The sequence below is a fragment of the Bacillus rossius genome, chromosome 17 (assembly GCF_032445375.1).
Source record: "Bacillus rossius redtenbacheri isolate Brsri chromosome 17, Brsri_v3, whole genome shotgun sequence".
Taxonomy (NCBI): Eukaryota; Metazoa; Arthropoda; class Insecta; order Phasmatodea; family Bacillidae; genus Bacillus; species Bacillus rossius.
Window position 1 is genome coordinate 29,749,209 of NC_086344.1, and position 12,222 is coordinate 29,761,430.

General features: G+C 36.0%; 1 protein-coding gene across 5 annotated transcripts in view; it reads left to right on the forward strand.

Moving 5' to 3' along the window:
• LOC134540633 (sodium-independent sulfate anion transporter-like) overlaps window positions 1–12,222 on the forward strand; it is an 82,107-nt gene that overhangs the window by 18,747 nt on the left and 51,138 nt on the right. For 2 of the 5 annotated variants that reach the window (XM_063383487.1, XM_063383488.1), the window contains exon 2: window positions 1,169–1,348. The exons of 2 other annotated variants lie outside the window; for them this stretch is intronic. The gene's annotated coding sequence lies outside the window, so the exon portion shown is untranslated. Of the gene's footprint in view, window positions 1–1,108; window positions 1,349–12,222 lie in introns of those variants that run through there. One more of the 5 variants, XM_063383486.1, reaches the window with a different exon arrangement.

The window sequence follows — 12,222 nt, forward strand, 5'->3', positions numbered from 1 at the left end:
TACTGATCACACAAGAGCAGACTAATCATTCTCTGATCTAATAATTTTGCTCAATTATTTCCAAGAAACTGTGCCTTGAATCTAAACCGGGACAATTTCAACAACCGGGCGGGACACCGGGACAACCCAGTATATCCGGGACTGTCCCGACGAAACCGGGACGTATGGCAAGTCTACTTATAGGTATTTTTACCCGCAGGTGACATCACAAGGGCTGTCCGATATGGAAGTGAATTATGCAAGTACTGAGTACTTCTCGCGTACCTCGAGTTGAAGATGCGTCTTAATTTTAAAAAAAACTTAGCTTACATTTTATATAACCTTTAATTAATTTAAAAACTCGTAAAAATAATTTTCACCGATGTTAATTAATTGAATGATAAAACTATTTAAACATGTTTACGAGGAATCTTCAACCATACATACAAAAAATTCGTACAGTAAATTGCCGTGAATTCGGGTGGCAGCAATTTAGTTTTAGAAACTACTGGTTTCACTGAAAACATATGTATATTCCCTGAAAAAAAATAATAACGCGAACCACAATTTTGGGGCTGGCTCCCCACCACGAGAAGACATCGGACGTCGACCTTGTACCGGACTCGTCAAGTGCGCCACGTGGGGGCGTAAGTGTGAAGTACGCAAAAAAAAAAAAGGTAGCAAGTACACGACTGGGTACTTCGAAGTGTCCGGGCCTCGTGCGAAGCGGCTAAGACCTCCCCCATTAATAATGAGAGCGTTTGGCACAGCCAGCACGGAATCTCTCAGTAGTGTGAGAACAAAAAAAAAGAAAGAAAGAAAAGAAAGAAAAAAAATTAGTATTTGAAAGAAAAAAAAAAAGAACGGGCGCGAGGGACCATTGTTCCAGAGAGCGAGATGTGATGTTTGAGGAGCGCGGGGGAAAACGGCGTTGCGAAAGACACCTCGAGTTGCATGGCCCGCGAAAAATCTTCTGGACGTGAGAGTAGATGAAGAAGGGGAAGGGAAGGGAAGGGAAGAGAAGGAGGGAAAAGAGGAATGGATTCGCGAAGGAGTGGGGAGGACAGGGGGAAAAAATGAATTCATTTTATTCCTTCATTCCCCCTATTTTTTTTTATTTCCCTCCTCCCCACCACACGTCGTCAACGTGGCCCGTTCGCCAGTAACGTCTGGTACACGTCTTCCGCAGCTCTCCTTGGAAGACGTTCTTCGCCCCTGACGCGCGGAAAGGGGGGTGAGACTGGCTCCGCGGATCCTCCAGGAGCAGCGGCCCACTGAAGGTCCTTCGAGGTCCTTCGACGTCCTTCGAGGAGAAGGAGGAGGAGGACTTAACCGTCTTGCCGTTCGCCAGGTCGTGAAGCGCAGCCAGGTACTGTAGTCCACAAGCTTCGCTCGCCATGACGAATAAACCCTGGTAGGTAAAACCCCACCCTGACGATGGTGACTGCAATGTCGGCCGAAACGTCGTTGTGATGTATATATATATATTATATATATATATACACACACACACACTCGCGTTGGACGCGGCTACAACCCAGAAGCCAAGCAACTCCAGAGACAATCACCGCGAAAACCTTTCGATCTGCATTAATACATACATATTTGTAATTTATTTTTCCTTTATCATTGTTTTCTGATTTCCAGATATTTGTATATATATATACTAGCTGCTCGACCCGGCTTCGCACGGTTGTATTTATTAATGGAGGAAAAAAATGAGATCAAATCTCTTATTCACAGTTGTAATAAATGACATTAAAAATTAAAATTAATTAATTTTGACAAAAAAACTTAATACAGTGCTTTGTAATGTACCGAAGAAAAAGCGAATAGCACCGATGGTTTCCCGACTCTCGAGCACGCAACGTTGTCATGGAGACGAAGTGCCCACTGTTTCCCGGGCGTAGACACCAATCAACATCGATAATCAGTTTATTATTAATTATAAATTATTAAGACCATTAATCGAAATAAAAACTATCCTATCTCTCAAGTTGGAAAAAATTACACACAAATGCCAATTTTCATTGAAATCGGTTGACTTGGTGAAGAGTTCACTGGAAACAAACACCAGGACACTGGATTTATATATATTAACGAGATTTATTTATTTATATATATATATATATATATATATATATATATATATATATACGTACTGTGGCATTCCGATAATCTGAAGAAGGTTATGGAGAGTTATCTCCTTTGGATGACAGTTGCTTATACATAGTTTAAAATACTTAAAGACAGATACTGTACCATTTGTACAACAGAGGGCTTGCATGTACGAAATAAGTTTTTTTTTCTCTCGAGATAATTTTATATTTTGAATGATTTTTTAATTCAAGCATAATTTTTGAAAACCATGGAAAAATATAGTTTCGATGATTAGATTTTTTTTGTTAATGTGCGCAGTTAATATTGGAAAGCTTTTCAAAGAATCGAAGGTAATGTGACAACACAGAGAATAAATGCCCAGTATTACTGCGAACACTATTTTGGCCATTAACTGCACATATAAATAAGCATAATAAAACAAAATAAGATCATATTAATGAATATTAGATTATATTTCCTATGGTTACAAAATAATTGTTCTTCAATGAAACATCAATTAAATTATAAATTTTTTTGCCAAATGTTGGTATTTCATACATGCAAGAAATAACCTTGCACAAAATTACAATATCTTTGCTGTTGTGATACAATCTATTTCTTGGCAACTGGTTTCCAAAGGAATCTTTTGTTAAATTACATAAACTGTTTTTCTTTCTTTTTTCCTGTGAAACCTAAACTAAGTTTATTTGGTAGGGGTCCGTGTAAGGGATGCACCTAGGCGCGTGTTAGGCCGAAGCCTGTACGCCTAGTCGTGCTGGGATTAGCCATGCAGAGAGAGGGTTACATGCATCGGTTGCTTTGTGAGAGAACTGACCAGACATGGCAGCGATTGACGCCATGAATCTAGACTGAAACTATGTTAAGTTGGGCTTAGGTAAAACCGGCGTAGACACACGGAGAAAACCCTGGGCTCAGACATGAGCGGTGAAATGGGCGTGAATTAATAAAATGTATGGTGAGGCACTTGGTCAGTTTAAGTTTTTTCGACGTGAATACGTCTTTAAAATTGCTTCCATAGTGGGAGGCAATTCAAAAAATGAATGATAAGAAAATCGGGGAAACAGTTTGGTGTTTGCAGCTACATGTCTATCATCTCCATTCAAAATGTAATTACATCATCGGATAGCTAAAGGATCAAAGAATTCGTTACGCTAAGTGAGGACTGTGACGCATCGCGCGCGGTGGAGGGGGAAGCGCCGCCATTTTGAGGTCATTTTGCTGCGTTTCGAGATTTACGTTTAGTATAACTTTTGACTCGGAGAAGCTACGACGTTCGATTAGGTTTCAACCGAAAGCTCTCGTTAAAATCTATCGATTGCATACATAAAACATTAGTGTAATACAGTTGCAGTGAATATATATGGTGTTAAAATAAATAAAAAATTATCGTATTTTATATTTTGTATAGAAAATATTACCTGTTACGTACACGTATTCACGTACGACACACGGCCGTGTCCTTGACACAGCCACACTCAATTTTTTTTTAAAATCCAACCCTGGATTTTTTTGTTTACCAGTCACTCGCTCAACCCTGGCGGTTAGTGGCTAAGCACTGCCTTGTTGGGGTGACACTGTAACCTGACTAGCGGGACGTATTCAAGAACGTGTACAAAATAAGTCGCAGCAAGGAAGGAAACAGATCGGCAACAGTTAAAAATAACGGCGCCCTGCGCGAGGCTAGAAACTGGTTTCAACGCATTCTAGCGGACGTTTGGCAACAATCGATACAATTCTCAACGGCAAAAATACTAAGATGTAGGAGCACCATCGCACAAAAAAAAAACAACAACATATAACCACCTTTCGAATTTTTTCAATTACTTTTCGACGTAACAACGTCTAATAAATCGATGAATGCCTGCTGCACGCACGAAAAAGGATGACTCATTGTACCTTTACGCACATTGTCCCGTTACGCTTTGTCCCGTTACGCTTATTGTACGCTTGCGCCGCATCTATCTCTCTTCCACTCGATTGGAACAACCATCGATTTGACTTTTTCGAGGCACATTAAACTTGAAACACTCACATTCGTTTCCTACTTTTCCCATCATCGTCCTATCCTTAACAGAATAACACAGATTGGAAGAAGTTAAATAGCAAACATGTATAAAAGTTATATTTAAAATAATCTCTTCGTGAAAGAAATAAGCATATTCGAATTAATGTGTGCAAATAAAAGTAAATTTATTAATTAAATTGTAGATTTCATTTCACTCCTTCTTTATATCCATACAAAATAGTGATAATTCAATAAAAATGATTCAATTATGTTCATAAAAGTATGCAATCATTTCATTAACGTTTTATTATGACGTTGTCACGTTAAACTATCGTCCGTAAACCGACTTTACAGACAAACCAATTTTTTTTTAAGTTGCGAATTATTTCTTGTTATGGCCGTTAAAGTGTACAAAAAACATTCCATGATAGTTTTGCTATAATAAAGTTTCATTTGGCACACCAACGCGCATGGTACGTTCTCCGATGTTCACGAAAGTGACTATATACGAGTTAATGACGCCAGGCGCAGGTCCGCCATCTGGACGAATTCGACGGAAATGTGAGCTCTGCGCATGCACGGAAATTTTTGGCAAAGATGGGCAACAAAAAGGACACCAAAATCCGTTCCCCAAAATCAAGGGACAGGCCGTGTCCTATCGTGCGCTAGGAAAACGGTTAGTGAACAAGTGTAGCAAATTCGACACGCAAACCGTTTTTTTTTGACGTGACAACGTCTAATAAATCGATGAACGCCGGCTGCACGCATGAAAAAGTGTCCCGTTACGCTCATTGTTCCGTTTCGCTGTGTCCCAATACGCTCATTGTTCCGTTACCAGCTATGTTACAATTGACTAAAAAATTATGGTGATTCATATAATTGATGATAGATATTTGATTACAGTTATTTATATGAAATCTTGTTCATAATTATATTTAAAGTTTATAGCTAAACGCCAGTTTTTAAAATTAATTACAAGTCATCTACACGTGAACTGTTTCGTCGACTGTTTATAAAATGAAGTGAAAAGTTAATGTGGTTTTCATTGCTTATTACAACAACAATTTCGGCAATAAAGGTTAATTATTCTTGCATTTTAAAAATCTGATTACTAGTATAATTTCAATTATTTATTCTTTTATAATTAAAATAAAAATGATTCAATTTTATTCATAAAAGTATGCAATTATTTCATCAATGTTTTGTTATGACGTTGTCACGTTAAACTATCGTCCTTAACCGCCGGTAGGCAGTTTCTGGAAAAGTAGGCATCCTCGTTGGACGTCGGTGAGTAAGATTTTCTTTTCTTTTTTGACGTGACAACGTCTAATAAATCGATGAACGCCGGCTGCACGCACGAAAAAGTGTCCCGTTACGCATATTGTCCCGTTACGCTAATTGTACGCTTGCGCCGCATGTATCTCTCTTCCACTCGATTGGAACAACCATCGATTTGACTTTTTCGAGGCACATTAAACTTCAAACACTCCCATTCGTTTCCTACTGTTCCTATCATCTTTCTATCCTCAACAGAATAACACAGATTGGAAAAAGTTAAATAGCAAACATGTATAAAAGTAATAGTTAAAATAATCTCTTCGTTAAAGTAATAAACATATTTGAATTAATGAGTGCAAATAAAAGTAAATTTATCAATTAAAATGAAGATTTTATTTCACTCCTTCTTTGTATACATACAAAATAGTGATAATTCAGTAAAAATGATTCAATTTTATTCATAAAGGTATGCAATTATTTCATCAATGTTTTGTTATGACGTTGTCACGTTAAACTATCGTCCTTAACCGACTTTACAGACAACCAATTTTTTTTTTTCAAGCAGGGGTTCGGGCCACGTCTGAATGATTACACGGCAAGTATGCAAAGCCATTTTTTTGGTTCCCTCCCCCTCAAAAACACACATATATATGTATATATATATATATATAACGGTAATTGTTCCGTATCACGTATCCAAGTTCATCCCTTGATCCTGATGACATGATCCTAAACGATTGATCCTGTGGTACATGATGCTTGCTGTTTTAATTTAGAACGTCCAAAGATCCTGGAAATAACAAAAAAAAAAAAATTGTTAGGAAATTTAAAAAAAATAATTTTCGGAATTTTATTTTATCTGATGATAGATCATAATTCATTGCTAAGTCACAATTTTATTTCGTATACAGGATCTTTCGATGCGCTAAATTAAAACAGCAAGCATAATTTACCACAGGATCAATGTATTCAGGATAGTGCCATTTGGATCACGCTGTGTCGGACTATCGCTCCAAGCACACCACGATGTTTATCAGCTAGTGCGCTTTCTTAAAATAATCAAAAACATCATTTTTAATAACATTACCACAATCACACATCTGTGTAGGAACTATACATTGAATAAAAACTAAAAAAAAAGCGATATGCATTTGGTATGTACCCTAATATTTACGAAAGTAAACTACATACGAGTAGGTAATTATAGTATGTTCTGGGACAGTGGCTTGGGGCGCGGGAAACAGGGGATTTGAAGCGGCCATCTTGAAATACGTCACTGCCGGCGGCCATCTGGGATTACGCCACTTCCGGAGGCCATCTTGGATGATGTCACTTCCAGCGACCATCTTGGATTACGTAACTTCCGATGGCCATCTTGGATTTGACTGACCATTGACCCCGGCGGCCATCTTGGATTCAGCCATTTTCTTTTCTAGAAAATGCCGCCATTTTATTTTCTAGAACATTCCACCGAATTATGATGTCATGTCCACCATCTTGAAAATCCTCAAATATGAACTTAGAAAATCCGGAAAAAATTTTAAAAATTTATTCATAAATTTTAATTAAAAAAACTCGATGACTTCGTCATCGAGCTCCTCACTCCTGTGTGTTACACTTTTCGTTACGATGACTTCCCGAGCCCCCACTCCTACCCATTGCAATTTTCGTTACTTCGTCATCTTAAAAACATTTATTATCCAAATAAAAAATTATACAATTATAGTCTGCTGGAGGCAGCCATCTTGTTTAGTGGAGACCGACATCTTTATTTCATCAGATGGATGTCGTCCACGGGTGTAGGTTTCTAAAGTATGTAAGTGTATGTAAGGTCGAGTTTATATTTCCTACCAGTGTTGTTATGACCCTAATAGACAAAAAATTCACAAATTATTTTAAAATAAATCACAAAATCCATAAAACCCACAGTTATTTTGTTGTTGTGACCACCATTTATGCTATGAGCCTTATATACCAACAAAAAAATCCACAGTCATTTTGTTCAAGACCACCATTTTTTCTTAAAGACATAATCATTTATGATGTTTATACGTATAGTCTGTGATATATGTTATCATATATCAAAAGAATCGACTCATCGTTGCGGATGTGATGGTGTTAATGATTATAATTTTATTACTCCATCTTAGCGGACCAGAAAATTTTCAGAGTCCTTTAAAGTCCGTGTTTGCGCACTCGTGTTTTAAAGCTGCATGGAAACAGATATTTTAATGTTTGCGTATAATTTCACTCATTTTAATGCGATTAACTTGAGGAATATAGGATCTATATTAAAAATAATAAGCAGTATGTAAGTATATTCATATTTATTGAAATAAACTCGGTTGCAACAAAAACAAAATTCTCAAGAAAAGAAAAATACATACACATCAAACAAAACTATATAAAAAAAAACTGAAACCACATAGCAAAAATTAAAACTATACAGCAAAAACGGAAACTATACAGCAAAAACGGAAACTATACAAGAAAAACCGAAACTATACAACAAAAACGGAAAATATACAACAAAAACGGAAACTATACAACAAAAACGGAAAACTATATACAAAAACGAAAAAGATATACAAAAAACGGAAACTATACATCAAAAAACGGAAACTATTTACAACAAAGTCTCAGCGTTGCGGATGCGATGGTTATAGTAATAATACTTAATAACTTTTTCTTGCATCAAATTTAATTACTTCTTCATAGTCGTCACAGGAACCAGAAATTTTCCAGAGTCCTAACTCACAAGTAAGTACGTATCTCTTCTAAGTAGGAACATGTTCGCGTACACGCGTTTAAAGAGCTCTAGAGCACCAACAAATTTTTAAATATATTTGACGCCATGTTCGTTCCAACACAATTTTCCTAGCTAAATATTTATGGAGTATTATTTAAGTTGCTATTATATTTTATTGTGACTATTAAAGTTTACAAAATGTATTCCGGGAATAGCTTCACTACCATAAAATTTACTTTGGCACTGCAATAAGCTTATTACATCCCCCGATGTTCGCGGGAATTAATATATACAGGTGCATGTTGCCACACACGTGGCTCCGCCATCTTGGAGACTCCGGCTCGTGGCTGTAACAGATTCTGCAAGCATGCGCATTGGACTTTCAACCTGTTAATTTTTTCTTAGTGTAATTAATGCACCCTTATTTCATTGCATTTCTGGTTCATACTAAAATTTTCACCCTCAACGAAGACGCATAACCTCAAAAACACGAGCGGCGATGAATCCGGTATAGGGGGAAAAGTCACATGTTTTGCGTTGAGGCATCTACTTACGACACGTTCGGAACTCCTGTAGTTCGGCTAGCGCTGAGAAATCAATAGTAGATACTATATTGTTTAACAAAATTATAGCTAGGTTTTAAAAGGGGGGGGGGGGGGGGTAATTATTTGAGTTTCTCCTTAAATTGAATACTTTTCGAGCATTTTAAATAAATAATACTAAGTTAAATTTCGTGTCCGAGTTAAGTATAATAACTTTTTTTTTAACATGAGAACACAAGAATTTGCTCGTTACCGGGGTGCGATGTTAACATGTCACTGCCGAGTACTGAAAATATTGCTCACATTATTATTTTTTATTTAATCATGGGTTGTAGAAATAACATTCACCAAAAACCCGATAAATTCTTATAAAACAAAATTTTTCACGTGAAATCCTTAATATAAAGAGCACTTAAAAATTAAAAAAAAACAATTGGTTGTCTACAAAGTCGGTTTACGGACGATAGTTTAACCTGACAACGTCATAACAAAACATTGATGAAATGATTGCATACTTTTATGAATAAAATTGAATAATTTTTTATTGAATTATCACTATTTTGTATGGATATAAAGAAAGGAGTGAAATGAAATCTACAATTTAATTGATAAATTTACTTTTATTTGCACTCATTAATTCAAATATGTTTATTACTTTAACGAAGAGATTATTTTAACTATAACTTTTATACATGTTTGCTATTTAACTTCTTCCAATCTGTGTTATTCTGTTGAGGATAGGACGATGATATGAAAAGTAGGAAACGAATGGGAGTGTATCAAGTTTAATGTGCCTCGAAAAAGTCAAATCGATGGTTGTTCCAATCGAGTGGAAGAGAGATAGATGCGGCGCATGCGTAGAATGAGCGTAACGGGACACAGCTTAACGGGGCAATGTGCGTAACGGGACACTTTTTTTCGTGCGTGTAGCCGGCGTTCATCGATTTATTAGACGTTGTCACGTCAAAAAAATGTCTAAATGAACGTTGTGCTGACTAATCTGCGGAACAAAATCGCGTAATATTTCTCACGCGAAGTCATGATTTGATTACACGAACTAGTGGCTGACAAATGAACGCTGGTGGTTCGTGATAGGTTCAATCCTTTCCCCATGGAACTATGGAGGTTGGTCGTGAAAATAATTTCAAACAATGTCTTGCCTCGGGTTCAAGGCTGGCTCGTGTATACTCACCTTTAGCTACCCCGTTATCTAAAAAAAACTGCATGTGTGTAATCACAAGTGTTCGCAACTTCAATGTTAGATTGCACTGATAACGCGAAAGAAAAGTCCGGTCCAACGAATGAATTTGCTATCATTTAACTTATAACACAAAAAATAAAAAAGGCTTGTCAATGAAGTACCTGCAAAGGAAATTTTTTTTGTAGCCTATTTTATCAAAATATTACTTTGAAAAACAGTAGCCACGATATAGATTGTAATACTAGAAGAAACATTTTACAGCACATGTATATGATTATTTTTTACGTGTATATAATACGTTTATATTATTGAGTATTTATAACGAAATTAGGCGCATAATTTTATGTTTGAATTGAAGTTTCATTCAGGAATATATATTTTTAACCATGGGAAAAAAATTGAATATCTAACAATTAAATTATATTTTGTTTCATTATGGCTATTAGTGTGTGCAGTTAATAGTAGTATGTGAATGGGGCCCCTGCGCCTGGCTTCTGGCTGTGGAGCCGGGAGCCGGGTCACCATCTTGGATTTGTGATGTCGCGGCGGCCATCTTGGACTCAAAAATGACTCAAGATGACTCAAAAATTCCCGTTTCGAGGAAAAATTTCCCGTTTTCGAGGGAAAAATTCCCGTTTCGAGGGAACATTAGGATTTCGAAAAACCACAAAAGTCGTTTTGCCTTAAAAACCACGAAATTCCTTATATAGGCTTAAGGATCCATGTCTACAGCCTCCGATATATTTGATGACGCCACCGCTGCAATTTCCGTTACAGCAGCCATCTTGAAAATTTTTATTTATTATCCGATTTTAATGAAAAAAATTTAAAATTCATAAAAAATTAAAAAATCGAATTAAATAATAAAAATCTTAAAAACCACTGTTGCACTTATCGTTACAGTCGCCATCTTGGATTATATAAATGTTGCATGTTTCATTACGCCCGCCATCTTGGTTGAGTACAATGCCATCCTTACACTTTATGTTACGACCGTCATATTGAATCCTATTAATGTTGCACGTTTCGTTACGGCCGCCATCTTGAAATTTAGATGACATCTTGGAAATCCGCAATTTGTATGTTAGAAAATCGGGAAAAATTCCTAAATTCATCAAAAAAATTAACTTAATAGAATTATGATTGATTATATCGATTCCCGTCCTTGGTTAGAAACCGGTGAGGGCAAAAAAACAAAAGAAAAAACAGATCCTTCCTCCACAGATGCCACCTACAGATTGACCTACCACCAATACCAAGGTATATATCGTCAGCTGGTATGACGTCATGTCCGCCATCTTGTCTTCGTCCGCTGGAGACCGTCATCTTGTTTTTGTCTGCTAGAGTGTGCTGGCGACATGTTAGTATAATTTTCTGTTCACCATACCTTTAACCTTGTCTGTTGGCATTGAACTTTGGCACTGACCTTGAACTTTGACCTTAACCTTGAACTTTGACATTGACCTTGAAATTTGACATTGACCTTGAAATTTGACATTGACCTTGAAATTTGACATTGACCTTGAAATTTGATCTTGACCTTTAAATTTGACCTTGACCTTGAAATTTGACCTTGAACTTTGACCTTGAGCTTGAATCTTGACCTTGACCTTTAACTCTTTAATATTAGCATATCATTAAACAGCCAGTTAATATTTGGTTTCCTTACAATCATATAATCCTGAGTTTTTCGAGCTTTTTTTAGTAAAAACGAAATTTTATTTTCTTATTATTTAAAATATACAAAAAATACAAATTTTTGTCACACGATTAAATTTTTTAGAATTTTTTTTTGGGTTGAAATATAAAATTATATTTCAATTTCTAGTAATTATATTAAATTAATTTAAAAAATTACGAGTGTTAATTTATGATAAAATATTCAACATTTCAGAGCTAAAAATAATATACGATAGTATAATGTACGATAGTAATTAATTATAATAAAATATAATAAATAATAATATAATAAAATAATATACGATACTTCACTTTGAAAGTGAACCGGATGCATTAGGCGATTGTTTCGGTCAAAGGCAATACCATAGAAAGGGAGCCAGTTTCTTCTTCCCCCCCTTTTCGAAAAAAGAAAAAATTAATAAAACAAGTGAGCAAGAAGCTGTAGCTAAATTATTTTGTATCTCATCTTCACAAATTAAAAATATACATATATTTTTTTTTTATAAATCATGATCTTACTTTTTCAACTGTCCGAAGGAGGGTAAATTCAAAACAGTTCCCCTTCACATTTCGCCTTTTTTAAAAAATATTTATATGCCTTTGCAGAAGCGAAAATATAAGAGTTCCCAGGACGTTGAAAAAAAAAAATGTGGGGAGGGGGGAGGCT